Here is a 21042-nt window from a genome sequence, read left to right as displayed (position 1 = left end):
TTTTTATGAAAGAAATGGGTTACATTAAGTCTTGTGATGTTTTAGGTTTCCAATAAGGAGGTTTTAAATTTTATGTCACGTCATTTTCAGATGCTTCATTCAAGAGCTGTTTCCACTATAGAATGCAGAGCAAGGGCTAAAATACAAGTGATAGAGCGAGTGAGTGAGAAGGAGTGTTGTGGAAGGAGAGAATGAAACAAAGACAGAGTGAGTGAATGGCAGGGAGGCATAGAAGAGGAGTCTAGTGGTGAAGGACACCTGCTTTTCCCTGCTCTTGACCTCCCACCCATCCCCAAACAACCACAAACATACCTTCTGTGCAAAGTTGGTATGCAGAATTTCACGCCTCAGCTAGTGAGGGTGAGTCCCAGGCCAGTTGCTAAAGAGCAAAAGAGTGCCTGTGCTCAGACTTTCCCTGCTAGGGATAGTTTATCTGGAACAAGGCCTACTCTCTTGTATCCAGCAAGGATCTAGAAATCCTGCATGAATCTGCGAGGCACATTGGCAGCATAAATTTGCATAAACTGCCCCACCTATTGCCTTCCTACTTCCTGTGCTGTAGTTGTTTGTGTAGAGAGAGAGGTCGCAGGCAAGGAAATGTTGTGAGTCGGATACAGGACCCTAAATAGCTGGTGAGAGGTATGTGGTGTTCTAAAAGCATGAAAACTGTATACCTGTGAAATAAAGTGCTTTCGTATGTGTTCTTCTGTGTTTATTGTCCTGTGCATAAAGTTGCACCTTGTGTTTGAAGGTTTAAATTATTTCAGGCTTGCATGGAGGTAGACGTTTCTGAGTAACTTTTATTCATTTCTTAAAAGCCTATACTGTCAGGATGGCCGAGAGGTCTAAGGTGCTGTGTTTAGGCCACAGTCTCCTTTGGAGGCGTGCGTTCGAATCCCACTTCTGACATGCCTTTTGGAGATTTAATCTCCTTTATCAGGTTAACATCTGATGGAAGTTGCATCTGTTGGTCTTCACCTGGCACGTTATTCCGTTCTCCTCTTGTCAAGAGAGATGGGGTTTCTCATATATTTAGGTTCTATAACGTCTTGCTGACAAAGCGCAATCCTTACCAAATGAGCATAGGACCCATGTAAGAGGTCATCTGGAAGAGTCATGCTCTTGTATGCCCTGGCCAGACGGGCCCAGCAAATTTGGAAGAATGCCATTCATCTGGTAGACAACTGGACTCCAGCACACTTACAGCAATTTCCTCAGGGCTTTGATCAGGGGCTGCTTAAATTTGCATACTCCACCCTATGTTGTGACTTTGAGATCCCTTGTTGAAATTGCTTTAGCCAGCCAAGAGGTGGCTATTGTCTCAATTTCAAAGCAGCTTTGAGCCGTTCAAGTGGCTGGTGAATAGCACTTTCTCTTTGTTCGCCTCAAAGTTCTAAAGAGTTCTCCATAGGTCCTGCTCTGTACAGATTGTTCAAAGATCTGTTGGAAGTGCATATAATAGGATAAATAAATTGAGGGCATTCCTTTTCAGTACCTCACCTGCATGGCTGTCTGGCCTCTGGAAGATGCTGTGAAAGCAAGTCAGGATGGCCGAGTGGTCTAAGGCGCTGCGTTCAGGTCGCAGTCTCCTCTGGAGGCGTGGGTTCAAATCCCACTTCTGACAGTCCTCTGTTTACTCTAATTTTTTTCTTGAGAAATATGATCATTTCCCTCGCAGTGGCTTATAGGATTGTCTTCTTGGAAGAGTGCAGTGAGTTTTTTTCTTGCTCTAGCCACTATTGGCCTAAGCTCTGTGCATTTTTTGGTTCCTAATATCTTTCTCACCCTTTAGATAAAAATGCAGCATGGGGTCAGGATGGCCGAGTGGTCTAAGGCGCTGCGTTAAGGCCGCAATCTCTCCTGGAGGTGTGGGTTCGAATCCCACTTCTGACAAAACTTGAATTCCATTTTCTCTCTCAGTTCCTTTAGATTCTCAGCTAAAAATTGGCAATGTAAATAATATCTGAATAAGTACCAAACTTCAGTTTCAACTGCAAATGCATTTGCCCTATTCTATCTTTAACGTTAATGTAATATTCTTCTAGCACTCGTGGTGTTTTATATTTGTTTTGTGGGGTACTTTAAAAATCTTTTTTATGAAAGAAATGGGTTACATTAAGTCTTGTGATGTTTTAGGTTTCCAATAAGGAGGTTTTAAATTTTATGTCACGTCATTTTCAGATGCTTCATTCAAGAGATGTTTCCACTATAGAATGCAGAGCAAGGGCAAAAATACAAGTGATAGAGCGAGTGAGTGAGAAGGAGTGTTGTGGAAGGAGAGAATGAAACAAAGACAGAGTGAGTGAACGGCAGGGAGGCATAGAAGAGTAGTCTAGTAGTGAAGGAGACCTGCTTTTCCCTGCTCTTGACCTCCCACCCATCCCCAAACAACCACAAACATACCTTCTGTGCAAAGTTGGTATGCAGAATTTCACGCCTCAGCAAGTGAGGGTGAGTCCCAGGCCAGGGTCTAAAGAGCAAAAGAGTGCCTGTGCTCAGACTTTCCCTGCTAGGGATAGTTTATCTGGAACAAGGCCTACTCTCTTGTATCCAGCAAGGATCTAGAAATCCTGCATGAATCTGCTAGGCACATTGGCAGCATAAATTTGCATAAACTGCCCCACCTATTGCCTTCCTACTTCCTGTGCTGTAGTTGTTTGTGTAGAGAGAGAGGTCGCAGGCAAGGAAATGTTGTGAGTCGGATACAGGACCCTAAATTGCTGGTGAGAGGTATGTGGTGTTCTAAAAGCATGAAAACTGTATACCTGTGAAATAAAGTGCTTTCGTATGTGTTCTTCTGTGTTTATTGTCCTGTGCATAAAGTTGCACCTTGTGTTTGAAGGTTTAAATTATTTCAGGCTTGCATGGAGGTAGACGTTTCTGAGTAACTTTTATTCATTTCTTAAAAGCCTATACTGTCAGGATGGCCGAGAGGTCTAAGGCGCTGTGTTTAGGCCACAGTCTCCTTTGGAGGCGTGGGTTCGAATCCCACTTCTGACATGCCTTTTGGAGATTTAATCTCCTTTATCAGGTTAACATCTGATGGAAGTTGCATCTGTTGGTCTTCACTTGGCACGTTATTCCGTTCTCCTCTTGTCAAGAGAGATGGGGTTTCTCATATATTTAGGTTCTATAACGTCTTGCTGACAAAGCGCAATCCTTACCAAATGAGCATAGGACCCATGTAAGAGGTCATCTGGAAGAGTCATGCTCTTGTATGCCCTGGCCAGACGGGCCCTGCAAATTTGGAAGAATGCCATTCATCTGGTAGACAACTGGACTCCAGCACACTTACAGCAATCTCCTCAGGGCTTTGATCAGGGGCTGCTTAAATTTGCATACTCTACCCTATGTTGTGACTTTGAGATCCCTTGTTGAAATTGCTTTAGCCAGCCAAGAGGTGGCTATTGTCTCAATTTCAAAGCAGCTTTGAGCCGTTCAAGTGGCTGGTGAATAGCACTTTCTCTTTGTTTGCCTCAAAGTTCTAAAGAGTTCTCCATAGGTCCTGCTATGTACAGATTGTTCAAAGATCTGTTGGAAGTGCATATAATAGGATAAATAAATTGAGGGCATTCCTTTTCAGTACCTCACCTGCATGGCTGTCTGGCCTCTGGAAGATGCTAGGAAAGCAAGTCAGGATGGCCGAGTGGTCTAAGGCGCTGCGTTCAGGTCGCAGTCTCCTCTGGAGGCGTGGGTTCAAATCCCACTTCTGACAGTCCTGTGTTTACTCTAATTTTTTTCTTGAGAAATATGATCATTTCCCTCGCAGTGGCTTATAGGATTGTCTTCTTGGAAGAGTGCAGTGAGTTTTTTTCTTGCTCTAGCCACTATTGGCCTAAGCTCTGTGCATTTTTTGGTTCCTAATATCTTTCTCACCCTTTAGATGAAAAAGCAGCATGGGGTCAGGATGGCCGAGTGGTCTAAGGCGCTGCGTTAAGGCCGCAGTCTCTCCTGGAGGCGTGGGTTCGAATCCCACTTCTGACAAAACTTGAATTCCATTTTCTCTCTCAGTTCCTTTAGAATCTCAGCTAAAAATTGGCAATGTAAATAATATCTGAATAAGTACCAAACTTCAGTTTCAACTGCAAATGCATTTGCCCTATTCTATCTTTAACGTTAATGTAATATTCTTCTAGCACTCGTGGTGTTTTATATTTGTTTTGTGGGGTACTTTAAAAATCTTTTTTATGAAAGAAATGGGTTACATTAAGTCTTGTGATGTTTTAGGTTTCCAATAAGGAGGTTTTAAATTTTATGTCACGTCATTTTCAGATGCTTCATTCAAGAGATGTTTCCACTATAGAATGCAGAGCAAGGGCAAAAATACAAGTGATAGAGCGAGTGAGTGAGAAGGAGTGTTGTGGAAGGAGAGAATGAAACAAAGACAGAGTGAGTGAACGGCAGGGAGGCATAGAAGAGTAGTCTAGTAGTGAAGGAGACCTGCTTTTCCCTGCTCTTGACCTCCCACCCATCCCCAAACAACCACAAACATACCTTCTGTGCAAAGTTGGTATGCAGAATTTCACGCCTCAGCAAGTGAGGGTGAGTCCCAGGCCAGGGTCTAAAGAGCAAAAGAGTGCCTGTGCTCAGACTTTCCCTGCTAGGGATAGTTTATCTGGAACAAGGCCTACTCTCTTGTATCCAGCAAGGATCTAGAAATCCTGCATGAATCTGCTAGGCACATTGGCAGCATAAATTTGCATAAACTGCCCCACCTATTGCCTTCCTACTTCCTGTGCTGTAGTTGTTTGTGTAGAGAGAGAGGTCGCAGGCAAGGAAATGTTGTGAGTCGGATACAGGACCCTAAATTGCTGGTGAGAGGTATGTGGTGTTCTAAAAGCATGAAAACTGTATACCTGTGAAATAAAGTGCTTTCGTATGTGTTCTTCTGTGTTTATTGTCCTGTGTATAAAGTTGCACCTTGTGTTTGAAGGTTTAAATTATTTCAGGCTTGCATGGAGGTAGACGTTTCTGAGTAACTTTTATTCATTTCTTAAAAGCCTATACTGTCAGGATGGCCGAGAGGTCTAAGGCGCTGTGTTTAGGCCACAGTCTCCTTTGGAGGCGTGGGTTCGAATCCCACTTCTGACATGCCTTTTGGAGATTTAATCTCCTTTATCAGGTTAACATCTGATGGAAGTTGCATCTGTTGGTCTTCACTTGGCACGTTATTCCGTTCTCCTCTTGTCAAGAGAGATGGGGTTTCTCATATATTTAGGTTCTATAACGTCTTGCTGACAAAGCGCAATCCTTACCAAATGAGCATAGGACCCATGTAAGAGGTCATCTGGAAGAGTCATGCTCTTGTATGCCCTGGCCAGACGGGCCCTGCAAATTTGGAAGAATGCCATTCATCTGGTAGACAACTGGACTCCAGCACACTTACAGCAATCTCCTCAGGGCTTTGATCAGGGGCTGCTTAAATTTGCATACTCTACCCTATGTTGTGACTTTGAGATCCCTTGTTGAAATTGCTTTAGCCAGCCAAGAGGTGGCTATTGTCTCAATTTCAAAGCAGCTTTGAGCCGTTCAAGTGGCTGGTGAATAGCACTTTCTCTTTGTTTGCCTCAAAGTTCTAAAGAGTTCTCCATAGGTCCTGCTATGTACAGATTGTTCAAAGATCTGTTGGAAGTGCATATAATAGGATAAATAAATTGAGGGCATTCCTTTTCAGTACCTCACCTGCATGGCTGTCTGGCCTCTGGAAGATGCTAGGAAAGCAAGTCAGGATGGCCGAGTGGTCTAAGGCGCTGCGTTCAGGTCGCAGTCTCCTCTGGAGGCGTGGGTTCAAATCCCACTTCTGACAGTCCTGTGTTTACTCTAATTTTTTTCTTGAGAAATATGATCATTTCCCTCGCAGTGGCTTATAGGATTGTCTTCTTGGAAGAGTGCAGTGAGTTTTTTTCTTGCTCTAGCCACTATTGGCCTAAGCTCTGTGCATTTTTTGGTTCCTAATATCTTTCTCACCCTTTAGATGAAAAAGCAGCATGGGGTCAGGATGGCCGAGTGGTCTAAGGCGCTGCGTTAAGGCCGCAGTCTCTCCTGGAGGCGTGGGTTCGAATCCCACTTCTGACAAAACTTGAATTCCATTTTCTCTCTCAGTTCCTTTAGAATCTCAGCTAAAAATTGGCAATGTAAATAATATCTGAATAAGTACCAAACTTCAGTTTCAACTGCAAAGGCATTTGCCCTATTCTATCTTTAACGTTAATGTAATATTCTTCTAGCACTCGTGGTGTTTTATATTTCTTTTGTGGGGTACTTTAAAAATCTTTTTTATGAAAGAAATGGGTTACATTAAGTCTTGTGATGTTTTAGGTTTCCAATAAGGAGGTTTTAAATTTTATGTCACGTCATTTTCAGATGCTTCATTCAAGAGATGTTTCCACTATAGAATGCAGAGCAAGGGCAAAAATACAAGTGATAGAGCGAGTGAGTGAGAAGGAGTGTTGTGGAAGGACAGAATGAAACAAAGACAGAGTGAGTGAACGGCAGGGAGGCATAGAAGAGTAGTCTAGTAGTGAAGGAGACCTGCTTTTCCCTGCTCTTGACCTCCCACCCATCCCCAAACAACCACAAACATACCTTCTGTGCAAAGTTGGTATGCAGAATTTCACGCCTCAGCAAGTGAGGGTGAGTCCCAGGCCAGGGGCTAAAGAGCAAAAGAGTGCCTGTGCTCAGACTTTCCCTGCTAGGGATAGTTTATCTGGAACAAGGCCTACTCTCTTGTATCCAGCAAGGATCTAGAAATCCTGCATGAATCTGCAAGGCACATTGGCAGCATAAATTTGCATAAACTGCCCCACCTATTGCCTTCCTACTTCCTGTGCTGTAGTTGTTTGTGTAGAGAGAGAGGTCGCAGGCAAGGAAATGTTGTGAGTCGGATACAGGACCCTAAATAGCTGGTGAGAGGTATGTGGTGTTCTAAAAGTATGAAAACTGTATACCTGTGAAATAAAGTGCTTTCGTATGTGTTCTTCTGTGTTTATTGTCCTGTGCATAAAGTTGCACCTTGTGTTTGAAGGTTTAAATTATTTCAGGCTTGCATGGAGGTAAACGTTTCTGAGTAACTTTTATTCATTTCTTAAAAGCCTATACTGTCAGGATGGCCGAGAGGTCTAAGGCGCTGTGTTTAGACCACAGTCTCCTTTGGAGGCGTGGGTTCGAATCCCACTTCTGACATGCCTTTTGGAGATTTAATCTCCTTTATCAGGTTAACATCTGATGGAAGTTGCATCTGTTGGTCTTCACTTGGCACGTTATTCCGTTCTCCTCTTGTCAAGAGAGATGGGGTTTCTCATATATTTAGGTTCTATAACGTCTTGCTGACAAAGCGCAATCCTTACCAAATGAGCATAGGACCCATGTAAGAGGTCATCTGGAAGAGTCATGCTCTTGTATGCACTGGCCAGACGGGCCCTGCAAATTTGGAAGAATGCCATGCATCTGGTAGACAACTGGACTCCAGCACACTTACAGCAATTTCCTTAGGGCTTTGATCAGGGGCTGCTTAAATTTGCATACTCCACCCTATGTTGTGACTTTGAGATCCCTTGTTGAAATTGCTTTAGCCAGCCAAGAGGTGGCTATTGTCTCAATTTCAAAGCAGCTTTGAGCCGTTCAAGTGGCTGGTGAATAGCACTTTCTCTTTGTTCGCCTCAAAGTTCTAAAGAGTTCTCCATAGGTCCTGCTCTGTACAGATTGTTCAAAGATCTGTTGGAAGTGCATATAATAGGATAAATAAATTGAGGGCATTCCTTTTCAGTACCTCACCTGCATGGCTGTCTGGCCTCTGGAAGATGCTGGGAAAGAAAGTCTGGATGGCCGAGTGGTCTAAGGCGCTGCGTTCAGGTCGCAGTCTCCTCTGGAGGCGTGGGTTCAAATCCCACTTCTGACAGTCCTGTGTTTACTCTAATTATTTTCTTGAGAAATATGATCATTTCCCTCGCAGTGGCTTATAGGATTGTCTTCTTGGAAGAGTGCAGTGAGTTTTTTTCTTGCTCTAGCCACTATTGGCCTCAGCTCTGTGCATTTTTTGGTTCCTAATATCTTTCTCACCCTTTAGATGAAAAAGCAGCATGGGGTCAGGATGGCAGAGTGGTCTAAGGCGCTGCGTTAAGGCCGCAGTCTCTCCTGGAGGCGTGGGTTCGAATCCCACTTCTGACAAAACTTGAATTCCATTTTCTCTCTCAGTTCCTTTAGAATCTCAGCTAAAAATTGGCAATGTAAATAATATCTGAATAAGTACCAAACTTCAGTTTCAACTGCAAATGCATTTGCCCTATTCTATCTTTAACGTTAATGTAATATTCTTCTTGCACTCGTGGTGTTTTATATTTGTTTTGTGGGGTACTTTAAAAATCTTTTTTATGAAAGAAATGGGTTACATTAAGTCTTGTGATGTTTTAGGTTTCCAATAAGGAGGTTTTAAATTTTATGTCACGTCATTTTCAGATGCTTCATTCAAGAGATGTTTCCGCTATAGAATGCAGAGCAAGGGCAAAAATACAAGTGATAGAGCGAGTGAGTGAGAAGGAGTGTTGTGGAAGGAGAGAATGAAACAAAGACAGAGTGAGTGAACGGCAGGGAGGCATAGAAGAGGAGTCTAGTAGTGAAGGAGACCTGCTTTTCCCTGCTCTTGACCTCCCACCCATCCCCAAACAACCACAAACATACCTTCTGTGCAAAGTTGGTATGCAGAATTTCACGCCTCAGCAAGTGAGGGTGAGTCCCAGGCCAGGGGCTAAAGAGCAAAAGAGTGCCTGTGCTCAGACTTTCCCTGCTAGGGATAGTTTATCTGGAACAAGGCCTACTCTCTTGTATCCAGCAAGGATCTAGAAATCCTGCATGAATCTGCAAGGCACATTGGCAGCATAAATTTGCATAAACTGCCCCACCTATTGCCTTCCTACTTCCTGTGCTGTAGTTGTTTGTGTAGAGAGAGAGGTCGCAGGCAAGGAAATGTTGTGAGTCGGATACAGGACCCTAAATAGCTGGTGAGAGGTATGTGGTGTTCTAAAAGCATGAAAACTGTATACCTGTGAAATAAAGTGCTTTCGTATGTGTTCTTCTGTGTTTATTGTCCTGTGCATAAAGTTGACCTTGTGTTTGAAGGTTTAAATTATTTCAGGCTTGCATGGAGGTAGACGTTTCTGAGTAACTTTTATTCATTTCTTAAAAGCATATACTGTCAGGATGGCCGAGAGGTCTAAGGCGCTGTGTTTAGGCCACAGTCTCCTTTGGAGGCGTGGGTTCGAATCCCACTTCTGACATGCCTTTTGGAGATTTAATCTCCTTTATCAGGTTAACATCTGATGGAAGTTGCATCTGTTGGTCTTCACTTGGCACGTTATTCCGTTCTCCTCTTGTCAAGAGAGATGGGGTTTCTCATATATTTAGGTTCTATAACGTCTTGCTGACAAAGCGCAATCCTTACCAAATGAGCATAGGACCCATGTAAGAGGTCATCTGGAAGAGTCATGCTCTTGTATGCCCTGGCCAGACGGGCCCTGCAAATTTGGAAGAATGCCATTCATCTGGTAGACAACTGGACTCCAGCACACTTACAGCAATTTCCTCAGGGCTTTGATCAGGGGCTGCTTAAATTTGCATACTCCACCCTATGTTGTGACTTTGAGATCCCTTGTTGAAATTGCTTTAGCCAGCCAAGAGGTGGCTATTGTCTCAATTTCAAAGCAGCTTTGAGCCGTTCAAGTGGCTGGTGAATAGCACTTTCTCTTTGTTCGCCTCAAAGTTCTAAAGAGTTCTCCATAGGTCCTGCTCTGTACAGATTGTTCAAAGATCTGTTGGAAGTGCATATAATAGGATAAATAAATTGAGGGCATTCCTTTTCAGTACCTCACCTGCATGGTTGTCTGGCCTCTGGAAGATGCTGTGAAAGCAAGTCAGGATGGCCGAGTGGTCTAAGGCGCTGCGTTCAGGTCGCAGTCTCCTCTTGAGGCGTGGGTTCAAATCCCACTTCTGACCGTCCTCTGTTTACTCTAATTTCTTTTCTTGAGAAATATGATCATTTCCCTCGCAGTGGCTTATAGGATTGTCTTCTTGGAAGAGTGCAGTGAGTTTTTTTCTTGCTCTAGCCACTATTGGCCTAAGCTCTGTGCATTTTTTGGTTCCTAATATCTTTCTCACCCTTTAGATGAAAATGCAGCATGGGGTCAGGATGGCCGAGTGGTCTAAGGCGCTGCGTTAAGGCCGCAGTCTCTCCTGGAGGCGTGGGTTCGAATCCCACTTCTGACAAAACTTGAATTCCATTTTCTCTCTCAGTTCCTTTAGAATCTCAGCTAAAAATTGGCAATGTAAATAATATCTGAATAAGTACCAAACTTCAGTTTCAACTGCAAATGCATTTGCCCTATTCTATCTTTAACGTTAATGTAATATTCTTCTAGCACTCGTGGTGTTTTATATTTGTTTTGTGGGGTACTTTAAAAATCTTTTTTATGAAAGAAATGGGTTACATTAAGTCTTGTGATGTTTTAGGTTTCCAATAAGGAGGTTTTAAATTTTATGTCACGTCATTTTCAGATGCTTCATTCAAGAGATGTTTCCACTATAGAATGCAGAGCAAGGGCAAAAATACAAGTGATAGAGCGAGTGAGTGAGAAGGAGTGTTGTGGAAGGAGAGAATGAAACAAAGACAGAGTGAGTGAACAGCAGTGAGGCATAGAAGAGTAGTCTAGTAGTGAAGGAGACCTGCTTTTCCCTGCTCTTGACCTCCCACCCATCCCCAAACAACCACAAACATACCTTCTGTGCAAAGTTGGTATGCAGAATTTCACGCCTCAGCAAGTGAGGGTGAGTCCCAGGCCAGGGGCTAAAGAGCAAAAGAGTGCCTGTGCTCAGACTTTCCCTGCTAGGGATAGTTTATCTGGAACAAGGCCTACTCTCTTGTATCCAGCAAGGATCTAGAAATCCTGCATGAATCTGCTAGGCACATTGGCAGCATAAATTTGCATAAACTGCCCCACCTATTGCCTTCCTACTTCCTGTGCTGTAGTTGTTTGTGTAGAGAGAGAGGTCGCAGGCAAGGAAATGTTGTGAGTCGGATACAGGACCCTAAATAGCTGGTGAGAGGTATGTGGTGTTCTAAAAGCATGAAAACTGTATACCTGTGAAATAAAGTGCTTTCATATGTGTTCTTCTGTGTTTATTGTCCTGTGCATAAAGTTGCACCTTGTGTTTGAAGGTTTAAATTATTTCAGGCTTGCATGGAGGTAGACGTTTCTGAGTAACTTTTATTCATTTCTTAAAAGCCTATACTGTCAGGATGGCCGAGAGGTCTAAGGCGCTGTGTTTAGGCCACAGTCTCCTTTGGAGGCGTGGGTTCGAATCCCACTTCTGACATGCCTTTTGGAGATTTAATCTCCTTTATCAGGTTAACATCTGATGGAAGTTGCATCTGTTGGTCTTCACTTGGCACGTTATTCCGTTCTCCTCTTGACAAGAGAGATGGGGTTTCTCATATATTTAGGTTCTATAACGTCTTGCTGACAAAGCGCAATCCTTACCAAATGAGCATAGGACCCATGTAAGAGGTCATCTGGAAGAGTCATGCTCTTGTATGCCCTGGCCAGACGGGCCCAGCAAATTTGGAAGAATGCCATTCATCTGGTAGACAACTGGACTCCAGCACACTTACAGCAATTTCCTCAGGGCTTTGATCAGGGGCTGCTTAAATTTGCATACTCCACCCTATGTTGTGACTTTGAGATCCCTTGTTGAAATTGCTTTAGCCAGCCAAGAGGTGGCTATTGTCTCAATTTCAAAGCAGCTTTGAGCCGTTCAAGTGGCTGGTGAATAGCACTTTCTCTTTGTTCGCCTCAAAGTTCTAAAGAGTTCTCCATAGGTCCTGCTCTGTACAGATTGTTCAAAGATCTGTTGGAAGTGCATATAATAGGATAAATAAATTGAGGGCATTCCTTTTCAGTACCTCACCTGCATGGCTGTCTGGCCTCTGGAAGATGCTGGGAAAGCAAGTCAGGATGGCCGAGTGGTCTAAGGCGCTGCGTTCATGTCGCAGTCTCCTCTGGAGGTGTGGGTTCAAATCCCACGTCTGACAGTCCTGTGTTTACTCTAATTTTTTTCTTGAGAAATATGATCATTTCCCTTGCAGTGGCTTATAGGATTGTCTTCTTGGAAGAGTGCAGTGAGTTTTTTTCTTGCTCTAGCCACTATTGGCCTAAGCTCTGTGCATTTTTTGGTTCCTAATATCTTTCTCACCCTTTAGATGAAAAAGCAGCATGGGGTCAGGATGGCCGAGTGGTCTAAGGCGCTGCGTTAAGGCCGCAGTCTCTCCTGGAGGCGTGGGTTCAAATCCCACTTCTGACAAAACTTGAATTCCATTTTCTCTCTCAGTTCCTTTAGAATCTCAGCTAAAAATTGGCAATGTAAATAATATCTGAATAAGTACCAAACTTCAGTTTCAAATGCATTTGCCCTATTCTATCTTTAACGTTAATGTAATATTCTTCTAGCACTCGTGGTGTTTTATATTTGTTTTGTGGGGTACTTTAAAAATCTTTTTTATGAAAGAAATGGGTTACATTAAGTCTTGTGATGTTTTAGGTTTCCAATAAGGAGGTTTTAAATTTTATGTCACGTCATTTTCAGATGCTTCATTCAAGAGCTGTTTCCACTATAGAATGCAGAGCAAGGGCTAAAATACAAGTGATAGAGCGAGTGAGTGAGAAGGAGTGTTGTGGAAGGAGAGAATGAAACAAAGACAGAGTGAGTGAATGGCAGGGAGGCATAGAAGAGGAGTCTAGTGGTGAAGGACACCTGCTTTTCCCTGCTCTTGACCCCCCACCCATCCCCAAACAACCACAAACATACCTTCTGTGCAAAGTTGGTATGCAGAATTTCACGCCTCAGCTAGTGAGGGTGAGTCCCAGGCCAGTTGCTAAAGAGCAAAAGAGTGCCTGTGCTCAGACTTTCCCTGCTAGGGATAGTTTATCTGGAACAAGGCCTACTCTCTTGTATCCAGCAAGGATCTAGAAATCCTGCATGAATCTGCAAGGCACATTGGCAGCATAAATTTGCATAAACTGCCCCACCTATTGCCTTCCTACTTCCTGTGCTGTAGTTGTTTGTGTAGAGAGAGAGGTCGCAGGCAAGGAAATGTTGTGAGTCGGATACAGGACCCTAAATAGCTGGTGAGAGGTATGTGGTGTTCTAAAAGCATGAAAACTGTATACCTGTGAAATAAAGTGCTTTCGTATGTGTTCTTCTGTGTTTATTGTCCTGTGCATAAAGTTGCACCTTGTGTTTGAAGGTTTAAATTATTTCAGGCTTGCATGGAGGTAGACGTTTCTGAGTAACTTTTATTCATTTCTTAAAAGCCTATACTGTCAGGATGGCCGAGAGGTCTAAGGTGCTGTGTTTAGGCCACAGTCTCCTTTGGAGGCGTGCGTTCGAATCCCACTTCTGACATGCCTTTTGGAGATTTAATCTCCTTTATCAGGTTAACATCTGATGGAAGTTGCATCTGTTGGTCTTCACCTGGCACGTTATTCCGTTCTCCTCTTGTCAAGAGAGATGGGGTTTCTCATATATTTAGGTTCTATAACGTCTTGCTGACAAAGCGCAATCCTTACCAAATGAGCATAGGACCCATGTAAGAGGTCATCTGGAAGAGTCATGCTCTTGTATGCCCTGGCCAGACGGGCCCAGCAAATTTGGAAGAATGCCATTCATCTGGTAGACAACTGGACTCCAGCACACTTACAGCAATTTCCTCAGGGCTTTGATCAGGGGCTGCTTAAATTTGCATACTCCACCCTATGTTGTGACTTTGAGATCCCTTGTTGAAATTGCTTTAGCCAGCCAAGAGGTGGCTATTGTCTCAATTTCAAAGCAGCTTTGAGCCGTTCAAGTGGCTGGTGAATAGCACTTTCTCTTTGTTCGCCTCAAAGTTCTAAAGAGTTCTCCATAGGTCCTGCTCTGTACAGATTGTTCAAAGATCTGTTGGAAGTGCATATAATAGGATAAATAAATTGAGGGCATTCCTTTTCAGTTCCTCACCTGCATGGCTGTCTGGCCTCTGGAAGATGCTGTGAAAGCAAGTCAGGATGGCCGAGTGGTCTAAGGCGCTGCGTTCAGGTCGCAGTCTCCTCTGGAGGCGTGGGTTCAAATCCCACTTCTGACAGTCCTCTGTTTACTCTAATTTTTTTCTTGAGAAATATGATCATTTCCCTCGCAGTGGCTTATAGGATTGTCTTCTTGGAAGAGTGCAGTGAGTTTTTTTCTTGCTCTAGCCACTATTGGCCTAAGCTCTGTGCATTTTTTGGTTCCTAATATCTTTCTCACCCTTTAGATAAAAATGCAGCATGGGGTCAGGATGGCCGAGTGGTCTAAGGCGCTGCGTTAAGGCCGCAATCTCTCCTGGAGGTGTGGGTTCGAATCCCACTTCTGACAAAACTTGAATTCCATTTTCTCTCTCAGTTCCTTTAGATTCTCAGCTAAAAATTGGCAATGTAAATAATATCTGAATAAGTACCAAACTTCAGTTTCAACTGCAAATGCATTTGCCCTATTCTATCTTTAACGTTAATGTAATATTCTTCTAGCACTCGTGGTGTTTTATATTTGTTTTGTGGGGTACTTTAAAAATCTTTTTTATGAAAGAAATGGGTTACATTAAGTCTTGTGATGTTTTAGGTTTCCAATAAGGAGGTTTTAAATTTTATGTCACGTCATTTTCAGATGCTTCATTCAAGAGATGTTTCCACTATAGAATGCAGAGCAAGGGCAAAAATACAAGTGATAGAGCGAGTGAGTGAGAAGGAGTGTTGTGGAAGGAGAGAATGAAACAAAGACAGAGTGAGTGAACGGCAGGGAGGCATAGAAGAGTAGTCTAGTAGTGAAGGAGACCTGCTTTTCCCTGCTCTTGACCTCCCACCCATCCCCAAACAACCACAAACATACCTTCTGTGCAAAGTTGGTATGCAGAATTTCACGCCTCAGCAAGTGAGGGTGAGTCCCAGGCCAGGGTCTAAAGAGCAAAAGAGTGCCTGTGCTCAGACTTTCCCTGCTAGGGATAGTTTATCTGGAACAAGGCCTACTCTCTTGTATCCAGCAAGGATCTAGAAATCCTGCATGAATCTGCTAGGCACATTGGCAGCATAAATTTGCATAAACTGCCCCACCTATTGCCTTCCTACTTCCTGTGCTGTAGTTGTTTGTGTAGAGAGAGAGGTCGCAGGCAAGGAAATGTTGTGAGTCGGATACAGGACCCTAAATTGCTGGTGAGAGGTATGTGGTGTTCTAAAAGCATGAAAACTGTATACCTGTGAAATAAAGTGCTTTCGTATGTGTTCTTCTGTGTTTATTGTCCTGTGCATAAAGTTGCACCTTGTGTTTGAAGGTTTAAATTATTTCAGGCTTGCATGGAGGTAGACGTTTCTGAGTAACTTTTATTCATTTCTTAAAAGCCTATACTGTCAGGATGGCCGAGAGGTCTAAGGCGCTGTGTTTAGGCCACAGTCTCCTTTGGAGGCGTGGGTTCGAATCCCACTTCTGACATGCCTTTTGGAGATTTAATCTCCTTTATCAGGTTAACATCTGATGGAAGTTGCATCTGTTGGTCTTCACTTGGCACGTTATTCCGTTCTCCTCTTGTCAAGAGAGATGGGGTTTCTCATATATTTAGGTTCTATAACGTCTTGCTGACAAAGCGCAATCCTTACCAAATGAGCATAGGACCCATGTAAGAGGTCATCTGGAAGAGTCATGCTCTTGTATGCCCTGGCCAGACGGGCCCTGCAAATTTGGAAGAATGCCATTCATCTGGTAGACAACTGGACTCCAGCACACTTACAGCAATCTCCTCAGGGCTTTGATCAGGGGCTGCTTAAATTTGCATACTCTACCCTATGTTGTGACTTTGAGATCCCTTGTTGAAATTGCTTTAGCCAGCCAAGAGGTGGCTATTGTCTCAATTTCAAAGCAGCTTTGAGCCGTTCAAGTGGCTGGTGAATAGCACTTTCTCTTTGTTTGCCTCAAAGTTCTAAAGAGTTCTCCATAGGTCCTGCTATGTACAGATTGTTCAAAGATCTGTTGGAAGTGCATATAATAGGATAAATAAATTGAGGGCATTCCTTTTCAGTACCTCACCTGCATGGCTGTCTGGCCTCTGGAAGATGCTAGGAAAGCAAGTCAGGATGGCCGAGTGGTCTAAGGCGCTGCGTTCAGGTCGCAGTCTCCTCTGGAGGCGTGGGTTCAAATCCCACTTCTGACAGTCCTGTGTTTACTCTAATTTTTTTCTTGAGAAATATGATCATTTCCCTCGCAGTGGCTTATAGGATTGTCTTCTTGGAAGAGTGCAGTGAGTTTTTTTCTTGCTCTAGCCACTATTGGCCTAAGCTCTGTGCATTTTTTGGTTCCTAATATCTTTCTCACCCTTTAGATGAAAAAGCAGCATGGGGTCAGGATGGCCGAGTGGTCTAAGGCGCTGCGTTAAGGCCGCAGTCTCTCCTGGAGGCGTGGGTTCGAATCCCACTTCTGACAAAACTTGAATTCCATTTTCTCTCTCAGTTCCTTTAGAATCTCAGCTAAAAATTGGCAATGTAAATAATATCTGAATAAGTACCAAACTTCAGTTTCAACTGCAAATGCATTTGCCCTATTCTATCTTTAACGTTAATGTAATATTCTTCTAGCACTCGTGGTGTTTTATATTTGTTTTGTGGGGTACTTTAAAAATCTTTTTTATGAAAGAAATGGGTTACATTAAGTCTTGTGATGTTTTAGGTTTCCAATAAGGAGGTTTTAAATTTTATGTCACGTCATTTTCAGATGCTTCATTCAAGAGATGTTTCCACTATAGAATGCAGAGCAAGGGCAAAAATACAAGTGATAGAGCGAGTGAGTGAGAAGGAGTGTTGTGGAAGGAGAGAATGAAACAAAGACAGAGTGAGTGAACGGCAGGGAGGCATAGAAGAGTAGTCTAGTAGTGAAGGAGACCTGCTTTTCCCTGCTCTTGACCTCCCACCCATCCCCAAACAACCACAAACATACCTTCTGTGCAAAGTTGGTATGCAGAATTTCACGCCTCAGCAAGTGAGGGTGAGTCCCAGGCCAGGGTCTAAAGAGCAAAAGAGTGCCTGTGCTCAGACTTTCCCTGCTAGGGATAGTTTATCTGGAACAAGGCCTACTCTCTTGTATCCAGCAAGGATCTAGAAATCCTGCATGAATCTGCTAGGCACATTGGCAGCATAAATTTGCATAAACTGCCCCACCTATTGCCTTCCTACTTCCTGTGCTGTAGTTGTTTGTGTAGAGAGAGAGGTCGCAGGCAAGGAAATGTTGTGAGTCGGATACAGGACCCTAAATTGCTGGTGAGAGGTATGTGGTGTTCTAAAAGCATGAAAACTGTATACCTGTGAAATAAAGTGCTTTCGTATGTGTTCTTCTGTGTTTATTGTCCTGTGTATAAAGTTGCACCTTGTGTTTGAAGGTTTAAATTATTTCAGGCTTGCATGGAGGTAGACGTTTCTGAGTAACTTTTATTCATTTCTTAAAAGCCTATACTGTCAGGATGGCCGAGAGGTCTAAGGCGCTGTGTTTAGGCCACAGTCTCCTTTGGAGGCGTGGGTTCGAATCCCACTTCTGACATGCCTTTTGGAGATTTAATCTCCTTTATCAGGTTAACATCTGATGGAAGTTGCATCTGTTGGTCTTCACTTGGCACGTTATTCCGTTCTCCTCTTGTCAAGAGAGATGGGGTTTCTCATATATTTAGGTTCTATAACGTCTTGCTGACAAAGCGCAATCCTTACCAAATGAGCATAGGACCCATGTAAGAGGTCATCTGGAAGAGTCATGCTCTTGTATGCCCTGGCCAGACGGGCCCTGCAAATTTGGAAGAATGCCATTCATCTGGTAGACAACTGGACTCCAGCACACTTACAGCAATCTCCTCAGGGCTTTGATCAGGGGCTGCTTAAATTTGCATACTCTACCCTATGTTGTGACTTTGAGATCCCTTGTTGAAATTGCTTTAGCCAGCCAAGAGGTGGCTATTGTCTCAATTTCAAAGCAGCTTTGAGCCGTTCAAGTGGCTGGTGAATAGCACTTTCTCTTTGTTTGCCTCAAAGTTCTAAAGAGTTCTCCATAGGTCCTGCTATGTACAGATTGTTCAAAGATCTGTTGGAAGTGCATATAATAGGATAAATAAATTGAGGGCATTCCTTTTCAGTACCTCACCTGCATGGCTGTCTGGCCTCTGGAAGATGCTAGGAAAGCAAGTCAGGATGGCCGAGTGGTCTAAGGCGCTGCGTTCAGGTCGCAGTCTCCTCTGGAGGCGTGGGTTCAAATCCCACTTCTGACAGTCCTGTGTTTACTCTAATTTTTTTCTTGAGAAATATGATCATTTCCCTCGCAGTGGCTTATAGGATTGTCTTCTTGGAAGAGTGCAGTGAGTTTTTTTCTTGCTCTAGCCACTATTGGCCTAAGCTCTGTGCATTTTTTGGTTCCTAATATCTTTCTCACCCTTTAGATGAAAAAGCAGCATGGGGTCAGGATGGCCGAGTGGTCTAAGGCGCTGCGTTAAGGCCGCAGTCTCTCCTGGAGGCGTGGGTTCGAATCCCACTTCTGACAAAACTTGAATTCCATTTTCTCTCTCAGTTCCTTTAGAATCTCAGCTAAAAATTGGCAATGTAAATAATATCTGAATAAGTACCAAACTTCAGTTTCAACTGCAAAGGCATTTGCCCTATTCTATCTTTAACGTTAATGTAATATTCTTCTAGCACTCGTGGTGTTTTATATTTCTTTTGTGGGGTACTTTAAAAATCTTTTTTATGAAAGAAATGGGTTACATTAAGTCTTGTGATGTTTTAGGTTTCCAATAAGGAGGTTTTAAATTTTATGTCACGTCATTTTCAGATGCTTCATTCAAGAGATGTTTCCACTATAGAATGCAGAGCAAGGGCAAAAATACAAGTGATAGAGCGAGTGAGTGAGAAGGAGTGTTGTGGAAGGACAGAATGAAACAAAGACAGAGTGAGTGAACGGCAGGGAGGCATAGAAGAGTAGTCTAGTAGTGAAGGAGACCTGCTTTTCCCTGCTCTTGACCTCCCACCCATCCCCAAACAACCACAAACATACCTTCTGTGCAAAGTTGGTATGCAGAATTTCACGCCTCAGCAAGTGAGGGTGAGTCCCAGGCCAGGGGCTAAAGAGCAAAAGAGTGCCTGTGCTCAGACTTTCCCTGCTAGGGATAGTTTATCTGGAACAAGGCCTACTCTCTTGTATCCAGCAAGGATCTAGAAATCCTGCATGAATCTGCAAGGCACATTGGCAGCATAAATTTGCATAAACTGCCCCACCTATTGCCTTCCTACTTCCTGTGCTGTAGTTGTTTGTGTAGAGAGAGAGGTCGCAGGCAAGGAAATGTTGTGAGTCGGATACAGGACCCTAAATAGCTGGTGAGAGGTATGTGGTGTTCTAAAAGTATGAAAACTGTATACCTGTGAAATAAAGTGCTTTCGTATGTGTTCTTCTGTGTTTATTGTCCTGTGCATAAAGTTGCACCTTGTGTTTGAAGGTTTAAATTATTTCAGGCTTGCATGGAGGTAAACGTTTCTGAGTAACTTTTATTCATTTCTTAAAAGCCTATACTGTCAGGATGGCCGAGAGGTCTAAGGCGCTGTGTTTAGACCACAGTCTCCTTTGGAGGCGTGGGTTCGAATCCCACTTCTGACATGCCTTTTGGAGATTTAATCTCCTTTATCAGGTTAACATCTGATGGAAGTTGCATCTGTTGGTCTTCACTTGGCACGTTATTCCGTTCTCCTCTTGTCAAGAGAGATGGGGTTTCTCATATATTTAGGTTCTATAACGTCTTGCTGACAAAGCGCAATCCTTACCAAATGAGCATAGGACCCATGTAAGAGGTCATCTGGAAGAGTCATGCTCTTGTATGCACTGGCCAGACGGGCCCTGCAAATTTGGAAGAATGCCATGCATCTGGTAGACAACTGGACTCCAGCACACTTACAGCAATTTCCTTAGGGCTTTGATCAGGGGCTGCTTAAATTTGCATACTCCACCCTATGTTGTGACTTTGAGATCCCTTGTTGAAATTGCTTTAGCCAGCCAAGAGGTGGCTATTGTCTCAATTTCAAAGCAGCTTTGAGCCGTTCAAGTGGCTGGTGAATAGCACTTTCTCTTTGTTCGCCTCAAAGTTCTAAAGAGTTCTCCATAGGTCCTGCTCTGTACAGATTGTTCAAAGATTTGTTGGAAGTGCATATAATAGGATAAATAAATTGAGGGCATTCCTTTTCAGTACCTCACCTGCATGGCTGTCTGGCCTCTGGAAGATGCTGGGAAAGAAAGTCTGGATGGCCGAGTGGTCTAAGGCGCTGCGTTCAGGTCGCAGTCTCCTCTGGAGGCGTGGGTTCATATCCCACTTCTGACAGTCCTGTGTTTACTCTAATTATTTTCTTGAGAAATATGATCATTTCCCTCGCAGTGGCTTATAGGATTGTCTTCTTGGAAGAGTGCAGTGAGTTTTTTTCTTGCTCTAGCCACTATTGGCCTCAGCTCTGTGCATTTTTTGGTTCCTAATATCTTTCTCACCCTTTAGATGAAAAAGCAGCATGGGGTCAGGATGGCAGAGTGGTCTAAGGCGCTGCGTTAAGGCCGCAGTCTCTCCTGGAGGCGTGGGTTCGAATCCCACTTCTGACAAAACTTGAATTCCATTTTCTCTCTCAGTTCCTTTAGAATCTCAGCTAAAAATTGGCAATGTAAATAATATCTGAATAAGTACCAAACTTCAGTTTCAACTGCAAATGCATTTGCCCTATTCTATCTTTAACGTTAATGTAATATTCTTCTTGCACTCGTGGTGTTTTATATTTGTTTTGTGGGGTACTTTAAAAATCTTTTTTATGAAAGAAATGGGTTACATTAAGTCTTGTGATGTTTTAGGTTTCCAATAAGGAGGTTTTAAATTTTATGTCACGTCATTTTCAGATGCTTCATTCAAGAGATGTTTCCGCTATAGAATGCAGAGCAAGGGCA

At 43.3% G+C, this 21042-nt stretch overlaps 24 non-coding genes across 24 annotated transcripts; all 24 read left to right on the top strand.

Moving 5' to 3' along the window:
- Nucleotides 1–1541: 1541 nt before the first annotated feature.
- TRNAL-CAG (transfer RNA leucine (anticodon CAG)) lies at nucleotides 1542–1624 on the top strand. Its single transcript has one exon. It is a non-coding gene; the product is annotated as a tRNA-Leu (tRNA).
- Nucleotides 1625–1810: 186 nt separating this feature from the next.
- TRNAL-AAG (transfer RNA leucine (anticodon AAG)) lies at nucleotides 1811–1893 on the top strand. Its single transcript has one exon. It is a non-coding gene; the product is annotated as a tRNA-Leu (tRNA).
- A 1024-nt stretch (nucleotides 1894–2917) lies between these two features.
- Nucleotides 2918–3000, top strand: TRNAL-UAG (transfer RNA leucine (anticodon UAG)). The gene has a single exon. It is a non-coding gene; the product is annotated as a tRNA-Leu (tRNA).
- A 632-nt stretch (nucleotides 3001–3632) lies between these two features.
- Nucleotides 3633–3715, top strand: TRNAL-CAG (transfer RNA leucine (anticodon CAG)). Its single transcript has one exon. It is a non-coding gene; the product is annotated as a tRNA-Leu (tRNA).
- Nucleotides 3716–3901: 186 nt separating this feature from the next.
- On the top strand, nucleotides 3902–3984 carry TRNAL-AAG (transfer RNA leucine (anticodon AAG)). Its single transcript has one exon. It is a non-coding gene; the product is annotated as a tRNA-Leu (tRNA).
- A 1024-nt stretch (nucleotides 3985–5008) lies between these two features.
- TRNAL-UAG (transfer RNA leucine (anticodon UAG)) lies at nucleotides 5009–5091 on the top strand. The gene has a single exon. It is a non-coding gene; the product is annotated as a tRNA-Leu (tRNA).
- A 632-nt stretch (nucleotides 5092–5723) lies between these two features.
- TRNAL-CAG (transfer RNA leucine (anticodon CAG)) lies at nucleotides 5724–5806 on the top strand. The gene has a single exon. It is a non-coding gene; the product is annotated as a tRNA-Leu (tRNA).
- A 186-nt stretch (nucleotides 5807–5992) lies between these two features.
- Nucleotides 5993–6075, top strand: TRNAL-AAG (transfer RNA leucine (anticodon AAG)). The gene has a single exon. It is a non-coding gene; the product is annotated as a tRNA-Leu (tRNA).
- A 1024-nt stretch (nucleotides 6076–7099) lies between these two features.
- On the top strand, nucleotides 7100–7182 carry TRNAL-UAG (transfer RNA leucine (anticodon UAG)). The gene has a single exon. It is a non-coding gene; the product is annotated as a tRNA-Leu (tRNA).
- A 901-nt stretch (nucleotides 7183–8083) lies between these two features.
- On the top strand, nucleotides 8084–8166 carry TRNAL-AAG (transfer RNA leucine (anticodon AAG)). The gene has a single exon. It is a non-coding gene; the product is annotated as a tRNA-Leu (tRNA).
- A 1023-nt stretch (nucleotides 8167–9189) lies between these two features.
- On the top strand, nucleotides 9190–9272 carry TRNAL-UAG (transfer RNA leucine (anticodon UAG)). Its single transcript has one exon. It is a non-coding gene; the product is annotated as a tRNA-Leu (tRNA).
- Nucleotides 9273–10174: 902 nt separating this feature from the next.
- TRNAL-AAG (transfer RNA leucine (anticodon AAG)) lies at nucleotides 10175–10257 on the top strand. The gene has a single exon. It is a non-coding gene; the product is annotated as a tRNA-Leu (tRNA).
- Nucleotides 10258–11281: 1024 nt separating this feature from the next.
- Nucleotides 11282–11364, top strand: TRNAL-UAG (transfer RNA leucine (anticodon UAG)). Its single transcript has one exon. It is a non-coding gene; the product is annotated as a tRNA-Leu (tRNA).
- Nucleotides 11365–12265: 901 nt separating this feature from the next.
- On the top strand, nucleotides 12266–12348 carry TRNAL-AAG (transfer RNA leucine (anticodon AAG)). Its single transcript has one exon. It is a non-coding gene; the product is annotated as a tRNA-Leu (tRNA).
- A 1733-nt stretch (nucleotides 12349–14081) lies between these two features.
- On the top strand, nucleotides 14082–14164 carry TRNAL-CAG (transfer RNA leucine (anticodon CAG)). Its single transcript has one exon. It is a non-coding gene; the product is annotated as a tRNA-Leu (tRNA).
- A 186-nt stretch (nucleotides 14165–14350) lies between these two features.
- On the top strand, nucleotides 14351–14433 carry TRNAL-AAG (transfer RNA leucine (anticodon AAG)). Its single transcript has one exon. It is a non-coding gene; the product is annotated as a tRNA-Leu (tRNA).
- Nucleotides 14434–15457: 1024 nt separating this feature from the next.
- Nucleotides 15458–15540, top strand: TRNAL-UAG (transfer RNA leucine (anticodon UAG)). Its single transcript has one exon. It is a non-coding gene; the product is annotated as a tRNA-Leu (tRNA).
- A 632-nt stretch (nucleotides 15541–16172) lies between these two features.
- Nucleotides 16173–16255, top strand: TRNAL-CAG (transfer RNA leucine (anticodon CAG)). Its single transcript has one exon. It is a non-coding gene; the product is annotated as a tRNA-Leu (tRNA).
- A 186-nt stretch (nucleotides 16256–16441) lies between these two features.
- Nucleotides 16442–16524, top strand: TRNAL-AAG (transfer RNA leucine (anticodon AAG)). The gene has a single exon. It is a non-coding gene; the product is annotated as a tRNA-Leu (tRNA).
- A 1024-nt stretch (nucleotides 16525–17548) lies between these two features.
- TRNAL-UAG (transfer RNA leucine (anticodon UAG)) lies at nucleotides 17549–17631 on the top strand. Its single transcript has one exon. It is a non-coding gene; the product is annotated as a tRNA-Leu (tRNA).
- A 632-nt stretch (nucleotides 17632–18263) lies between these two features.
- Nucleotides 18264–18346, top strand: TRNAL-CAG (transfer RNA leucine (anticodon CAG)). The gene has a single exon. It is a non-coding gene; the product is annotated as a tRNA-Leu (tRNA).
- Nucleotides 18347–18532: 186 nt separating this feature from the next.
- TRNAL-AAG (transfer RNA leucine (anticodon AAG)) lies at nucleotides 18533–18615 on the top strand. Its single transcript has one exon. It is a non-coding gene; the product is annotated as a tRNA-Leu (tRNA).
- A 1024-nt stretch (nucleotides 18616–19639) lies between these two features.
- On the top strand, nucleotides 19640–19722 carry TRNAL-UAG (transfer RNA leucine (anticodon UAG)). Its single transcript has one exon. It is a non-coding gene; the product is annotated as a tRNA-Leu (tRNA).
- Nucleotides 19723–20623: 901 nt separating this feature from the next.
- TRNAL-AAG (transfer RNA leucine (anticodon AAG)) lies at nucleotides 20624–20706 on the top strand. Its single transcript has one exon. It is a non-coding gene; the product is annotated as a tRNA-Leu (tRNA).
- The last annotated feature ends 336 nt before the right edge of the window (nucleotides 20707–21042 follow it).

This window comes from Triturus cristatus, chromosome 6, assembly GCF_964204655.1.
Source record: "Triturus cristatus chromosome 6, aTriCri1.1, whole genome shotgun sequence".
Taxonomy (NCBI): domain Eukaryota; kingdom Metazoa; phylum Chordata; class Amphibia; order Caudata; family Salamandridae; genus Triturus; species Triturus cristatus.
This window is presented reverse-complemented; position numbering and strand designations above follow the sequence as displayed.